General features: G+C 45.2%; 2 long non-coding RNA genes across 7 annotated transcripts; one reads left to right on the forward strand and one right to left on the reverse strand.

Annotated features, from left to right (window-relative positions):
* Positions 1–642: 642 nt before the first annotated feature.
* LOC125694111 (uncharacterized) lies at positions 643–8,288 on the forward strand. Of its 6 annotated transcripts, none has more exons than XR_007377390.1 (11): positions 643–1,855; positions 1,986–2,081; positions 2,217–2,730; positions 2,943–3,072; positions 3,368–3,435; positions 3,509–3,570; positions 3,685–3,830; positions 4,224–4,304; positions 5,387–5,528; positions 5,770–5,986; positions 6,798–8,288. It is a non-coding gene; the product is annotated as an uncharacterized LOC125694111 (long non-coding RNA). The 6 variants fall into 6 exon arrangements; XR_007377393.1 differs by lacking the exon at positions 4,224–4,304 and having other exon boundaries at positions 2,217–2,477; positions 2,644–2,730; XR_007377391.1 differs by lacking the exon at positions 4,224–4,304 and having other exon boundaries at positions 643–827; positions 985–1,855.
* Positions 4,133–10,757, reverse strand: LOC125694112 (uncharacterized). The gene is made up of 3 exons (XR_007377395.1): positions 10,724–10,757; positions 5,184–5,325; positions 4,133–4,270 (listed from the first exon to the last, which is right to left on the reverse strand). It is a non-coding gene; the product is annotated as an uncharacterized LOC125694112 (long non-coding RNA).
* Positions 10,758–14,197: the final 3,440 nt, after the last annotated feature.

Below are 14,197 nucleotides of genomic sequence, written 5' to 3' on the forward strand. Positions count from 1 at the left end.
GCAGAGAAACCAAATGGCAAAGCATCTTCAAAGCGCAATTTAAGTCCGTCATTCAGATCTAGAGTCCACGTGTCTACCTGCCAAAGCCCCAGGCCCGCCCTAACGAGGCCCGGCTGCGCTAACGAGGCAACGACCGCCAGGTGCCGGGCACAGCTGCGCCTCGTCCGGAGCTCGGCGCAGGGACCGCCCCAAAGCCTCTTAAGCCCGTCCGGGGGGCTGCCAGGAGCTACGAGGGAGCTCTGGGCAGTTCGTCGCTGGGCGTGCCGGAGCTGGGTACGTTTCTTTGTCTGCTCCCGGTGCCGTTGGGGCTGCTTTGGAAGCGAAACTTTGGAGCTCTGTTTCATGTTTTCTGTTCCTTGTTTATTTTTTGTTTTCAGGCTGCAGAGCGGCGTCAAGATTCGCCCCAACGGATGAGCCGTGCTGGTTGTAATGGGACCCCGGGGGCGGTGAGCGCTCTGTGGTCCTTAAGGGCTCTTCGTTTGGGGTAAGAGGCTGCCGGGCTCTTACCGTGCTCTTCTTGGGGCCGGCACAGGGCTATCGCCAGGCTTCCCCGGCTTTTTAGAGCTGGCGTTGCATCGCTGCCCGCCTTTTCTCGCGTTCGATTCTCTCATCTTTCCATCCCTGGGTTTTTTTAGCGGGGGCTTCAGTTCCTCCCGCTCTCGTCAATGAGAGCGAGCAGGACGGGGCTGTACTCCTGCAGCCTCGGCGCAGCTGGGAGCGAGAAGCAACTCAAAGAGCCGCTGAAGCCAAGCGTTCTCCTATTGCAGACTGAGCGAGGGCTGCGGAGAGCTTCTGCTCATCCCAAACCAGCGAGTGTTTGGGAGTCGGTAGGTGAGTTCCTGCTTCTAGCAGCAGGATGGGACTGTGTGTTTACCCCCTCCTTACGTTTATCTTTAGAAGCACGATCTCATTCCCATTGTGAAGGCACACTGGGACAGCTTGTGTGACTGGAATGCTGTTTTGGATGGCTGTGTTCTCTTTCAGCATGACAAACCAGCAGGGTGATGGAGTTGCTGTTGAGGTGAGAGAATCACACAGAATCACTGAATTGTAGGGGTTGGAAGGGACCTCCAGAGATCATCGAGTCCAACCCCCCTGCCAAAGCAGGTTCCCTACAGCAGGTTGCACAGGTAGGCATCCAGGCAGGTCTTGAACATCTCCAGAGAAGGAGACTCCACCACCTCCCTGGGCAGCCTGTTCCAGTGCTCCGTCACCCTCACTGTAAAGAAGTTCTTGCTCTTGAGAGAGCTGGATGGAGCCCTGCCTAGGGATGAGTGAAGAAGAAGAGAGCGCTCATGTGAGACTTAATAGGCAGGTGAAGGTGGGTAACATCCCTGGAGGGTGTTGGTGACAAACCAGGATGAGGAAAGCAGGTAAGATCTGTGCGCAGTTGAAAGCAGCCTTACAGCTGTGGGCATTAGCTGTCAGGGTGGCTCAATCAGCCCTGATAATAGTTAGGAAAGCAAGGCTGCCAGGCATGCTTGTTGCATGAGGCTTCTGTAGTGTGTTGGAACTCAAAATTTGGACACAGGTGATAGAGGAGCTTGTTCTTCCTGTTGAGGGAGGGTCAAGTTCAGTATCTCATGTGGAAGAAGCAAAGCACTAAGTAGGATTGAGACGGCAGACTTTGAGGGAGTCTGCTGTGCCCTCTTAAAGGGCCTAGAGGGAGTTATCCCTGCAGTTAGAGCATCAGAAGGGGACCAGCAAGCATTTGCTGAAGCTAGTGTGATTCCTTTTTCTGCGCTCAGGAGGAGCGCTTCTCTAGGAGCAAGAAAGTGAGGGGAAAATGGCAGGAGAGCCGCATGGGAGAGCGAGGAGCCCCCAAAAGAGGAGCAGGAAGAGATGGGAGGCCCAGGTAATATCACCTTTGGGGAGGTCAAGGGTAACAGAAGCTTGCAAGCTTGCGAACAGCAAGAAGGAGACTAGGGATGGTGTGGGCCTGCCGTCTCGGCAGGCAGGGGCCCAGAACACCTTCTGTGCTTTAGCCATCAGGACTGAGACTGCAGAGACCTCTCTTTGAGAATCCTGGATCCCACAGGAAAGAGCCTTTGAGGAAGGATGACTTCTCGATTGCAGAAGAGGTGAATATCAGCTAGGCAAAACTGATGCCCACAGCTCCCTGGGCTCTATGGGGATGTGCCAGTGTGTGCTGAGGGAGCTGGCAGAAGCCACTGCCAGCTGGCTCTCTATAGCATTCTCTATGATCTTCGCTATAGGAAAGATTTGTGAGGATGGGAGGATAGCCAGCTTCTCTGCAGCCTTCAAGGAGGGTGAGGAGGATGGCTTCATCTCAGTCCCTGGATCAGCTCGTTCCAGATGTCGTCTCCAAGCAACTTGAAGGGAAGAGATTTCTATGGGGTAGTGAAGGTGGATTCACGGCGGGGAAATCAGGCCAGACCGGCATGGGAGCCTTCTATGTGGTTATGACCATCTCTTCAGATGAGAGAAGAGCAGGGGATGTTGCACACCTGACTTCAGTGAGGCTTTTAACACTGTTTGTGGCAGTGTGCTTGTAATGGTGCTTATTGAGAGTGAGATTGGTGATTGAGGGAGGATGGGCAGGCTCAGCAGTGTAGTCAGAAGCTGTAATAATGTTGTTACGTGGGGTGGGTACTGCACCTTACTGTGCTTATTTTTTATCAGTGACCTGGATGAAGAGAGAGGGAGCTGATGATGTGAAGCTGGGAGGAGCAGCTGACAGCAGGACCCAGTGAACTTCAAGGAGAGCAGGTATGAGGCTGTGCAGCTAACATGCACTGCATGTTAGTGAGTGGCCTGCTGGAAAGGAGACCTGAGGGGGACTTGGTGTTCAGCTGCGAGCCAGCAGGGCGCCCCAGAAAGCCAATTCTATCCTGGGCTGTGTGAAAATGAGTGAGAGCAATAGGGTTCCTCCCTGGTGAGCCTGTGTCTGGACTACTGCATTCACTTCTTTGTCTCTACAGGTCAAGAAGATGAGAAACTTGAGTGCAGTAGTTGCAGTAGTGCAACAAAGAAGATGAGGAGCTTGGAGCATCTCCCTTCTGAGGAAAGGATGTTCAACAACCTATGGCTGCTTTACCAAGAGAAGGGAAGGTGAGTGGGATCTCCCTACTGTTATTAAGTTTGTAAAGTGTGGTTGCTTTGGGGGTGATATTCATGCACTTGGCCACCATAAGTTTTTTTTACAATTGGAAGGAGGAATGATTTCTCTGTGAGAGCAATGGTATAGTCTGGTTGAGAAGGTATCAAGTGTGCTTCTCTGGGAACGTTTAAGTTGAGTCAGGATGCTTTCCTGGGCAAGGTGCTGTAGCAAGGGAGGGCAACAGGATAATTTTTAGAGGAGCCTTTCCAATTGTCTACTGCTCTGACTTTTTAAATCTGGTTTCAGGTTGAAGGCTGCAGACAAGTTTGTTTTGCTTTTTGCAAGGATTGGCTGAACATGAGGTTTCATCAGCGGTGAGTAGCAGGGGTGTGATCCTTCCAACCTGAGGGCCACAGACCCCTAAGGTTGCCTTGGTGGTGTTCACAGCTCTTCAAGGTTCAGTGCTGAAGCAAGGATCCTGGTAGCAACTGCTGCCTCTGCAGAGGGAGGTGAGTTATTTTTTTTGTTTGTGACCTGCCAGTGGTGTCCCTGGGATGGAGTTTAGAGCTGCCTTTGTGCCTTTTGTCCTGGTGAAGTTTCATTGTAGTTTGTGTTTTTTTCAGGCTTTAAGGTGTTGTTTTGAGCAGTGCCTGCAGTGGAGATTCAGCAGCCATTGTTCAGGAGTTTGGAGTGTTCTGAAGAGGAAGGTCAGAATTTTCGATGGGGAGCTGCACTCTATCAAGATGAAGAAGTGCAAGTGGCTGATGAGGTACATGGTGTCTGTGGCCCTGTGGTGTATTTTGTTTTTTTTTTTTGTTTGTTTTTAGTAGATTTTGAAGTTAGTTGGGTTTGAGGTGAGTGGTTGTGTTTATTTGGTGTTGGTGGCTGTGCTGTCCTGTGTCTGGGAGCCTCTTCTTAGTTCTTCTTTTTTTTTTATGGGGGCTGTTGACTGGGGTTTGCACTATGTCAAGAGATTAATTTTTTTTGGGTGGGAGGGTGGGTGCTGGTCAGTATCAGAATTTTTTTGTTTTGGCCTGGGGGCTCCCCCTGAGTGGGGGGTGGTGAGGGGGAGCCCCTCTTGGCCTCCCTTAAGGGGGGGGAATGGGGGGAGCCTGTCTTGGCCTGGGGCTTCCCCTGAGTGGTGATGGCTCCTTGGTGGCAGTGTTCTTGGTCCTGGCCTGGAAGGGAGAAGCTGAGTTCTGTGTTCTGCTGGAAGAGAAAGTACAGTTTACTTCAAAGTGAGGTAAAGCCTTTTTGAAACAACTCTTGGTCTGTAGCTTAGGAGGCTGCTTGATTTATGTAGCAGTTTACTGCGCCTGGGGTGTACAGTTAAAAAGGGTTTGGATAAGTGGCTGGAGGTGACATGTGCCTGTGGATTGTGTACAAGGCTATGCTCCATGTATGCTAGGGATGTTTTACAGCAACAGTGATGTCTGAAATAGGCTGAGATGGTTAGGAAGGAGGAAGGTTGCTGTTATCTGACTTTCTTGCCAAATCGTCCTGGGGGGCAAAAAAAAAAACAACTGGGTCTAATGTGAAAATGAATGGAAATGCTTACGAAGCCTCCTCTTTAGGAGAGATCTGTAATGAGGCCAGCTCAGATTTCTAGATTAATTTATATAAAAACAAATCTCGTTGTGTGGGTAAGGTTTTACTTGTAGTACTTAAGACTGTGCCTCTCACCAAATGTGCTGAAACAAAACAGCAGACAGACAACTTAGAAACTTCTAAACTTAAAAGTGAAAACCTAGGTGTCTCCTCTTAAGAGAGACTTCTCACTTTTGTTTCCTTCTTGCTGAAGCGAAACTGTGGAGAAGAACTTCAAGGCTTAACTTTGTTCTTGTTTCAATGTGTGCCCCAAAAATACTGGTAATTTTGCTTTTGTGGTGTGAGAAGTGGGTGAGTATATGTCAGTTCTAGAAAAGAATTATCAGCTTGCAGCAAATTCTTGGAAAGACTGTTGCTGCTGCAGGTGGGAATGCTCTGTTGCCTGTGGAAATGGGATGCCTAAGAGTATCTGCAATAAAATAGAATGGCTAGACTGATGTAGCTTGAGTTTTTTCCTGGTGAGGTGGATACCTGGCTGTCTCCAGCTTAAAACAAGCAGAAAATCTTTGCTTACCTCAGGGAAGAAATAAAGCACCTAGCAGTTATTCTGTGCTTGTTTGGGATGTCTTTCCTTGCTGCTGATGTGAGCTTATCTCAGCTGGAGGAAGAGGAGGATGGTGACCGCTTCTGCCACTGGCCATTTAGCACGGCATGTTCTGTATTAAAAAAGAGAAAAGAAAAAAGTGAGACTGAAGTTAATAGTCAATACTTTCACAGGTCATCTACTTCAATAGCACAGCGTGTCAGCCTCGTTTGACTTGCTGAATGAAACCGCAGTACTTCTCCAGTGCTCGTGTTGTTGCAGCTGAGGTTCTGGAGAGCAGCCTTACTTGAATTTGGTGGAGCTTCAAGCATGAAGGTGGGTGTGCTGTCCTGAGAGCAGAGCGGTGTTGACTCTTGGGAAACCAGTGCTGGTTTCCTTTCATAATGCTGATTTGATGAGGATTATCTCCGGTTTCTTGCTAAGTAACTCAAACTAGTGCGTCTCAGTGATGCCCTTTATCAAGTTATGGTAAGTAGGTGCCTGTGATCCTCTATCCCAAATAGTTCTAATGCAAATGATTTAAGGCACTGTTCTTTGCTTTTTTTCTTTCTAACAGAAAGAAATGCAACTGACTCTGGATTCTGCCTTTGTGTTATATGCTTGCATATAATATTCTGTTCTTATATATTCAACAATCTGTGATTATAAATCACCTCTGCTTTTAATTAGTTAATGACCCAGTTCTGCTGTACTTCCAGTGTGGTATCTGGGTAACTCAGGATAGAAAAAAGTTAATTGACTTACTTGCAATACCACTTTGCTAATGACTTCAGGTGAGTTTCACTGAGTTACTAAGTTATTTTACTCCTTGGTTAAGTGGATATCTGCAGGCTGTTAACTTGTTACTTCTCATGATAAGCAAAGCATATGTTCTTTTCCTGAGGAATGTCTGAAGTGGATGTTACAGAGATGTTTGCCTCTTTATAAACTTGTCCTAGTGTTACTGCTCCTTGAAATGTCTCATTCTTGGTCATGCAGCAAGAAAGCAGTGGGGGTTGGAAGGAACCAGTGATGCCTGGCTCTGTGCAACTGCCTGAACTTCAACTGCTGTTGCTGAAAGTGTTGTCCAAATGCTTCTAGAAGTCCATTGGCCTGGTCTGACCGGTACCAGGGGAGGAGGAAATAAATAAAAAGTGGTCTTAGAATGGTTTTCTCAACAAGAAAATTACTGTGATTGTATATGCACTATGTGAGTGCAGTTTAATGTAAGGAGGTACAGTATAGGTTTTGATCTGAATGACCTTGGAAGATGATCACAAACTGTGAGAGTGCTTTCCCTGAGTCACAGGCTATATTTCACTGCTATTACTTAAGAAATAATTTCATTGTTCACAAATAATTTCCATTCAGAATCATTGTATGACAGTCAGGCTCTGATTGCAGTTGAAGTTCACAGGTACACAGAATAAAGCTGTAAGGCCTGTGTGCTCATAACATTTTCTGCAGTACAACTTAACCCTCAGAGAAAAACATCAAGAATTCTATTCTGTAGCTACAGCCCTGAATCAAACAACCCTTTTTTGTGATGTTGCCCAAGGCTTCCACATAACTCAAACTTCTAACTTTTCCACTTTTATCTCACAGGCAACAGTTAATACATAACAGAATCATCAGGTGCTGCCTTATGCAAGTGAAAGAATGGAAGTTGGGAAGTTATAAAAATTCTACAACCACTGGAGAAAGGGAAAAGTCTCCTGCTGTGAACTGTTCACTTATTTCAGAGCAGAACTCTACAGGCAGAGTCGTGGGTTTTGAACTTCATTTCTTGGACACCAAAGTCTTGCAAGCAAACATGAAGCGGAGACTCTCTGCCCTTTGTCTCTTACAGTAGCAGGTTATGAAAATCTTATTCAACTCGAAGGCATCCTCTATCTACCAACAAACTGAGATCTGTACTAAAATCTAACTCTGGTCAAATTAAAATAGATCACAAACCTTCAAAGAAACTTTGTTAGGCTGCCTGATGAACAATAGAGTGCTTTGAGGGAGAGAAACTACATTTCTGACCACAACCAAGAATGAACCAGGCTCTGTTGTTGCCATGAGTGTCAGAGAATATTCCTTCTCTCTGGGTTTTCTCTTACTAACTAGCAGACAAGTTTGTTAAGGGTGATGTTGCTCTCAGTTTTAACACAAGAAAAATATGTAATCCTGATCTGTAGTAGCTGATTGATCTTATAACATTGAGCTCTGTCTTAGTGTATTCACACAAAATTGCTCAAAATAGAGCCAGGTGCTGAGCTTCTTTCCATAGATATAAAAACAAACAGGCTTCACAAAAATGACTCAAGGATTTTTCTTCTACTTGCCACTAGTGGGGGCAGAGCCCTCTGTCCCTCTAAGCTTTAGTAGCTCTGTATTATTATTATTTAGTGGTTACCTGTTATCTCAGTGCTAATTGAGGTATGAATGCCAAGAACAGGCAAAGAGTAGCATTTGTTGTGCTGGTTTAGACATGTTATGCTTCAACTATGTAATTGTAACTTGGAGATGTAATGTGGATGCCCCATCCCTGCAGGTATTCCAGGCCAGGCTGGATGTGGCTCTGGGCAGCCTGGTCTGCTGGTTGGTGTCCCTGCACACAGCAGGGGGTTGGAAGCAGATGAGCATTGTGGTCCTTTGCAAACCAGGTCGTTCTATGGAAAGTGAATCAAATTATCTTAAAAAGAGAAAAGAATGTACTCAGTGATGTCACATATGAACATCTGAGAAAATATCTCAAATCACAAAGAAAATACTAATTCAGAGCCAAAGTCAAAATCTGCTCCTTTTTATTTTGAGTGGCGTTAAATAAAGTTTCCCTGTGCTTTTCAGTGTTGGTTAACACCCTGCTATTCTGTCCCAAATGCTTGTTTTGTGACAGATCCTTAGCCCAGCCCAAACAGTTCATCCTTGCCCACCCTCTTGGCCAACTGTTCACATACACTTGCAATCACCCAACAGACACATTCACAAGTCAAAACTGCAGCTGCTGCTGTGCCTTTGAAGGAAATGAGAAGTTTCTGCTTCTCTTTTTTCCCCTCCCTTGTTCCTGGATGCTTCTAGGTTGTAAGCATGCAGGAGAAAACTGGAACTGGTTACACCTCCTATACAACTGTTTAGTTTCTCAATGAAGTTATTAAAAAAAAAAACAAAAACCACAGGCTTCTTTATAAACTTTTTTTTTTTAAACACCAAAACAACATATTTGTCTTCAGCTAATAGCTCTTATAACAAAACAGAAAAAGAATGGCCACTTTCCGTTTGGAGAATGCAAGATGAGCGTGCCAACGCTTCTGGGACCTCTCAGGCTTCAGCAAGCACATGGCATGTCATGGCTAATATTTCCAATTGAGAAAAGGGTAAAGCAAAATATGTAACATACGATGATGCAGGGCCAGTTCTTTCATTTCATTTTCACAGCTCAAAGCTATCTCTGCTACATATATATGCATACAAACACATATATATATATGCAGGTGTATTAAGCCCACTAACACCTCTCCTCAAGCTTAAATTACTTGCTGCCTAATTAGCCAGTTGATGAGGTCTAAAGGTCAATGGAATTGATATAACGCTATCCAATATAGTTACTTTTAATTGCAATATGTTAGGTTGAAAGGAGTTGTGTTTCAATTCATATGCCAGGAAGCCTACGTATGGAAGTTTGTACTAAGGTGGTTACTCTTCCCTATTGCTTGATAATTGCCCTCTGTTTTTAAATGACTGTCACTTTCTCTAACATTGGAAAGAGGGCACTGTTGTTTTTTTCCTGTGGACCGAGGTCCCCAGTGGTTCAGTCCACTTCTCTCTAGAACTGCTGTTTAAGGTGCTGACAGCCTCCAAGGGCCCGAGGGATCCTGCTATCTTCAGCAAGGTTTAATTTTATTTCCATTTCATACTTAAAGCTTCCGTGACCTTTTTGAACATGTAAATGATAAAAATCATTTCACACACGGATGTATCAAGTGCCACGTCCACCTAGGCTTGTTAATAAACCTCACTGCTCTGTTTCTGCCGGCCCACGGCTATATTAGCTGTCTGCTCGCCTTATTTGTGAGATATAAATAGCCAGGGACTGCATACTGCCTGTCTAGTTACATTGACATAACAGTGATTTTAATACTCTTAAACAAACCTGTCTCCTGATGTGGGTCTGTCCCAAATGCTCACTCTTACCTGCTTTCCTTTCTCGTGTTCGAGTGGGAGATTCGAAAGCAAAATTTCTCAGCCATCAAACATGCCAATAGAAAACAATTAGAAGAGCCACTGAATGACATGTTTGTACTGTTTGCAAGCTACTGTTGGGAAAGTAATTTTTTGATAATGTTTTATACCTGTACAGCACAGTGGTTCTGACCCACTCTTGCTGCATGGGATTGCATCAGAAAGCCCTGGACTCATCTTGTGGCTTTGCTGTATCATTCTTACTGCCAATTGGAGCTAGCTGGTACTCTCTTCCCAGATGCTTGAACCCTCAAGACAGTAAAGCCTTACAGTGAAGTAAAGCACAGAGAGGCGGAGAACTAGACTCAATAAGGGATTAAATTAACAAAAGAAGGATTTAGGTATTTAGGTGAGGTTTGACATCCAAATATACAGTTGTGAGATGAAGACCCTCAGCTTGTGACTGAAAAGGTATCTAGGGCTGCTGTGAGGATACGGAGGGACAGCTGCAACTGCCCCAGCTTCCCAGCATCTATTTCTCTGCTGAACTGAGTGCACGTGCACTGTAAGGCACTGCCAGAGCATGTTGGACACCCTGCCTCAGTCCCGGGTCACACCACTGGTTCAGGTCTTATTTGGGTAACCGATCCTTCAGTGCTAAATCCAGACTACAGCATCTTCTGAAAGAAGATATTTCTCTTGGATAAGCTGATATCCCTAAGCACAGCATTATAGAGTGCTGAGAGGGCCCCACAGGACACGCTACCCCTGGAGGACGGCTAGCCAGGACCTAGTGCAAACCATGGAAGTACAGATATCTTTAGAATGAATTATGAGCATGACTTGTGCAAAATGAGTTACAATGAGCAAGTTCATCAACGAAATTATAGCCTCTGGAGAAATCATTTGCAACAGCCACGATGAGTAACATCTCACCCTGTGACTCCGTTGACTTCCATCTTCCCATACAGTTAAATAGATTACTCTGGAAGTAATGTCTCCTATTTATTTCTACAGAAACTACAGCAGATACAAAGAGCGCAAGAACACAATTCGATAGTGTTTTGTAGCTGAAAACTTGCTCTATTTTTCAACAGAGGCACTACTGTCAGCTATGGATTTGATGGCATGGCTTTACGTAACCATACATGCATTATTACATAGCCGTGAAAATATCTCTTTGCAGCTGTGCCCTGATCTGGATTCACAGCTTATGCTTATATCCATGAGGGGACTTCCGCAGGGCATAGGAGAGCTCTGCTGGACATCAAAATACTTCATAGCTGGGGGCAATAACGCAGCAGCAACAGAGAACATGCACAGGTGCAACAGCAGTGGGTGCAGAAAAGAAAGAAATGTCTTACCTTTAAAAGACCTGTAAAATCCTCAGGAACATAGACATCCCCAGATGAGAGCCCTTCTCCTCCACCACCAGCCCTTAAATGAGGCCAGGGAAGGGGTGGATCCTGGCTCCACCTCTTCTGATCACTCAGCTGCATTGCATGCACCTGAGCTGCCCTGGATTGGCCCTGCCTTCCACCAGGTGCTCAATCACTGCTTCAAGCTGTGACTCAGCATTTCCTCTGCAGATGTCAATAAAATCTATGACTGGATTTTTGTCTGCTTAAGGGACTGTACATCAGAGTCATGCTTTTCTTCCAGTACCTCTCCATTAAGCATTAAGTTCACTGCTTCTCCTTTGCTTGTTATTTGCTGCTTGCTATTTTCCCATCAGCAGTTGTCCACCTCTGATTTGATACGTTGCTTAGAAATGATTGGTGTCAGATGTCATTTCACATGACCAGTTTCTCTGGCTTTTGCTAATGCAAACCTCTTCACAACAATTTGCATTTCTGGAGCGGTTCGATGCAGCGATTTCCATTTTCTTATCCTCGTGCACTTCGTTCAGTTATTTCTTCTGTGGTACTTCTTGTCCTCCTCACTCTGAAAAAAAAAAAAAAAAGAAGAAGCAGAACTTTATGCAACTTATCCTTCTGCCTGTAAAATACCCTTTCTGCATAATAATTCATTTTCTTTGCTTTTGATAGCTACCTGTCAGAACAAGTCTTTGCTATTTTTATTAAAGTCCGTTCCCAATGCTTTTCAAAAAATGACTTCAGTTCTCATTTTGTTTCCTTACTTAATGGCATCTAGCATCCATTCCTCAAAAGCTACGCTTTTTCTTCATGCTACTTACTCACATAAACATCCTTCAGTCCAGGAACCAACATACTAGGATGCAAAGCAAAATACATGAGCCGGGCTGCACTGGCTGATGTGCAGTTTAGATTTGATCTTTTGTATTCAAGACTGTGATTTCCCACTCGTGTCTTTCACAGGAAACATAATCATTGTGTAAGTCCTTTTTTTTTTTTTGTGATTTACAGTGCATTCTAAACTTAAATAACTTAGCAGGCTACAAGAGAAGCATGGTATTATGATGTCAGGTCTGACTAAACGGTTGTGTACATTTTGGAGCAATCCTACATCTAAAGAATACAAATACTATACCTACTAGCCTTCCCATAAACATCTGTGGGGCAGCTGGGGAGAAAAGCAGTGACATGCTGTTCAGTGGCCTTGAAGTAGGATACACACAAAGGTCTCCTCTGGGGGGTATCAGACACTAAGATGTAATATTATATCTGTTGGTGGGCTCAGATCTCCATCTCCTTGAGGTTCTTCACTCGAGTATGTTTGCACAAGCACGTTTTTCACAAGCCTATTCCTGCCTGCCCAGATATTTTTCCGTGGCACACTGTATTCTCTTGTTTTCCACCGCTCAGAAGTGAAATCTGTCAGCAGGACTCTTCCTGTCTTTCTCACCAGCTGCCTTCAAACAGAGATTTTAACTGATATTTCAGACATTCAGGGTGGGTATTCCTTTTCTTAGCCCTCTGGAAACTCGCTGAAGCTGCTGCTGTTTTATTGGCTGATGCTGGAGGCTTATTTTTATAGCCAGAGCTCAAGGTGCGTCTGAACCAGTCTTAAATTTCTGGACCGATCTTGACAGCTCGTTGTTAAGTTTAACAGCTGAACTAATTAAAAAAAAACTATAAAAACACAAAGTCGTGGCAAACTGTTTCATTGGGAAGCTGTTTGGTGCAAAGAATTGCTTAGGGGAAAGATTCTGCTGCTCCTACTCATGTTATGTTGCAGCATATGCTACCAGTGACTTGACTGAAAGCCTGTGAGTAATAGGAACGTATGCTCGTTTGCATTGGTCAGCTATTGCCGGGGGGGAAAAAAGAAGAAAAAATCTAAAAATAGCAAATGCTGCTATTCTGAGAAGGGCCTGATTTGCATGCATTCTGCTAGAATGGAATCCCTATTTTTTTTTTTGAAATTCTAGGCTCAAATGATTTCTCATAAGGGTGGTCGAGGAGAAGACAAGCGAGGTATGACTTGACTTTCATGAGCGTGCAAGAATAGATTCTGAATACTTGCTGGAAGAAGCGCATTAGCAAGTTTGAGTAAAGAAGAAAACCAAAAATCGTATTCATAAGCGGTTCTGGAAAGTGAGGAGGTCAAATTTGAAGGATATACTGTTACCACATTAATGCGCTCTCACCGTATCCAGAGGGCAGGAAAAAGTGCTGTCTGTGGTGTTGGTTGGTTGGCGTGCTGTGGGTTTGTGGTGCAGTTGTCAGCCCGTACTGCACGGTCAGTGTATGTGCTGTCTGTCCTACAGCCTATGCCAACAGCTGCCTCTGATGCCAAATTCCCAAGCAAAGCCTCCAGACTGCTTCCCGAGTCTAAATGTGAGATCTGGGTTATTTCAGCTTTACACCCCTGCTCTTTCTCAGTGGTCCAAATCTCTAGGTGGGTACATATTAACCACCTTAGCCGCTCGCTTCACAGACTTAAATCCTCTGCCCTTCCTTTCTGCCGCGTGTTACTGCAGAATTTCCTAATGCTGAGAAATCCCCTTTAGCATATTTCAGCCATCGCAAGTAATCAGAGGAACACTCATACAGTTATATTCTCTTGCACAGAAGAAATAATTGCACAGAAGCAGTAAATAGCAGACAAAAAATCGTAAATGACTGTAACTCCAGGAACACAGCAGTCGCTGCGGGGTGTATGGCTGCAAATCATCTACAGAATGAAAGCTGTTGTCAGGACTTCTTATAAAGTGAAACGAAATATGAAAGACATCAAAAATCAGGTATAATTGAGCTAATTTTAAATCTCTATTTTATTTGAAACGCGTTTTTTTAAAGGATCAGTAATCCCGTAACTTTCACATTACACAGTGAATGTGTGTGCCTTGTGTGTCACTTGAGAATGGAGACATTTTGGAAAGCTCTGATCGAAGCTCAACCAGGGATAGTTGCAGCTTAGAGCAGGGCCTTGGCTGAGACGTGGTATTTAAGAGCCTAGAAATAATGCTGGGTTTTGAAATAGGGGATGAATTAGGATGAAGCTTCATCCTAATTTGCTCACTCAGCCTCATCCTGTGCTGAGCATCAAATGTACCAGCTGTGAGGCTGGGAGGGTTTCCTGCTGAGGGACCGGGACGTTGCTGCTGCCCACCCCCTGGGACAGCAACTGGCCTCTCCTTGTTGGGCAGTGCCCTGCACCTGCTGCAACAGTGCCAGCAAGGGGAGCAGCTCTTCAGCTCCACCCAGCCCGCTGCATGTAAAAAACATGGTGATGGAAGACGTGTGCTCATGTCCCATCTGCCTTGATGTGAGAGCTGACGTGGCCTAAGTGCTTCCCTGCAACCACACATTCTGCCTCCGCTGCATCCTCCAGTGGACCTGGAGAAAACTCAGCTGCCTGCTCTGTGGGAGGCTTATGAGTTCCGTCAGATTTTCGGTGAGGGCAGATGGCAC

Source organism: Lagopus muta, chromosome 5, assembly GCF_023343835.1.
Source record: "Lagopus muta isolate bLagMut1 chromosome 5, bLagMut1 primary, whole genome shotgun sequence".
Classification (NCBI taxonomy): Eukaryota; Metazoa; Chordata; class Aves; order Galliformes; family Phasianidae; genus Lagopus; species Lagopus muta.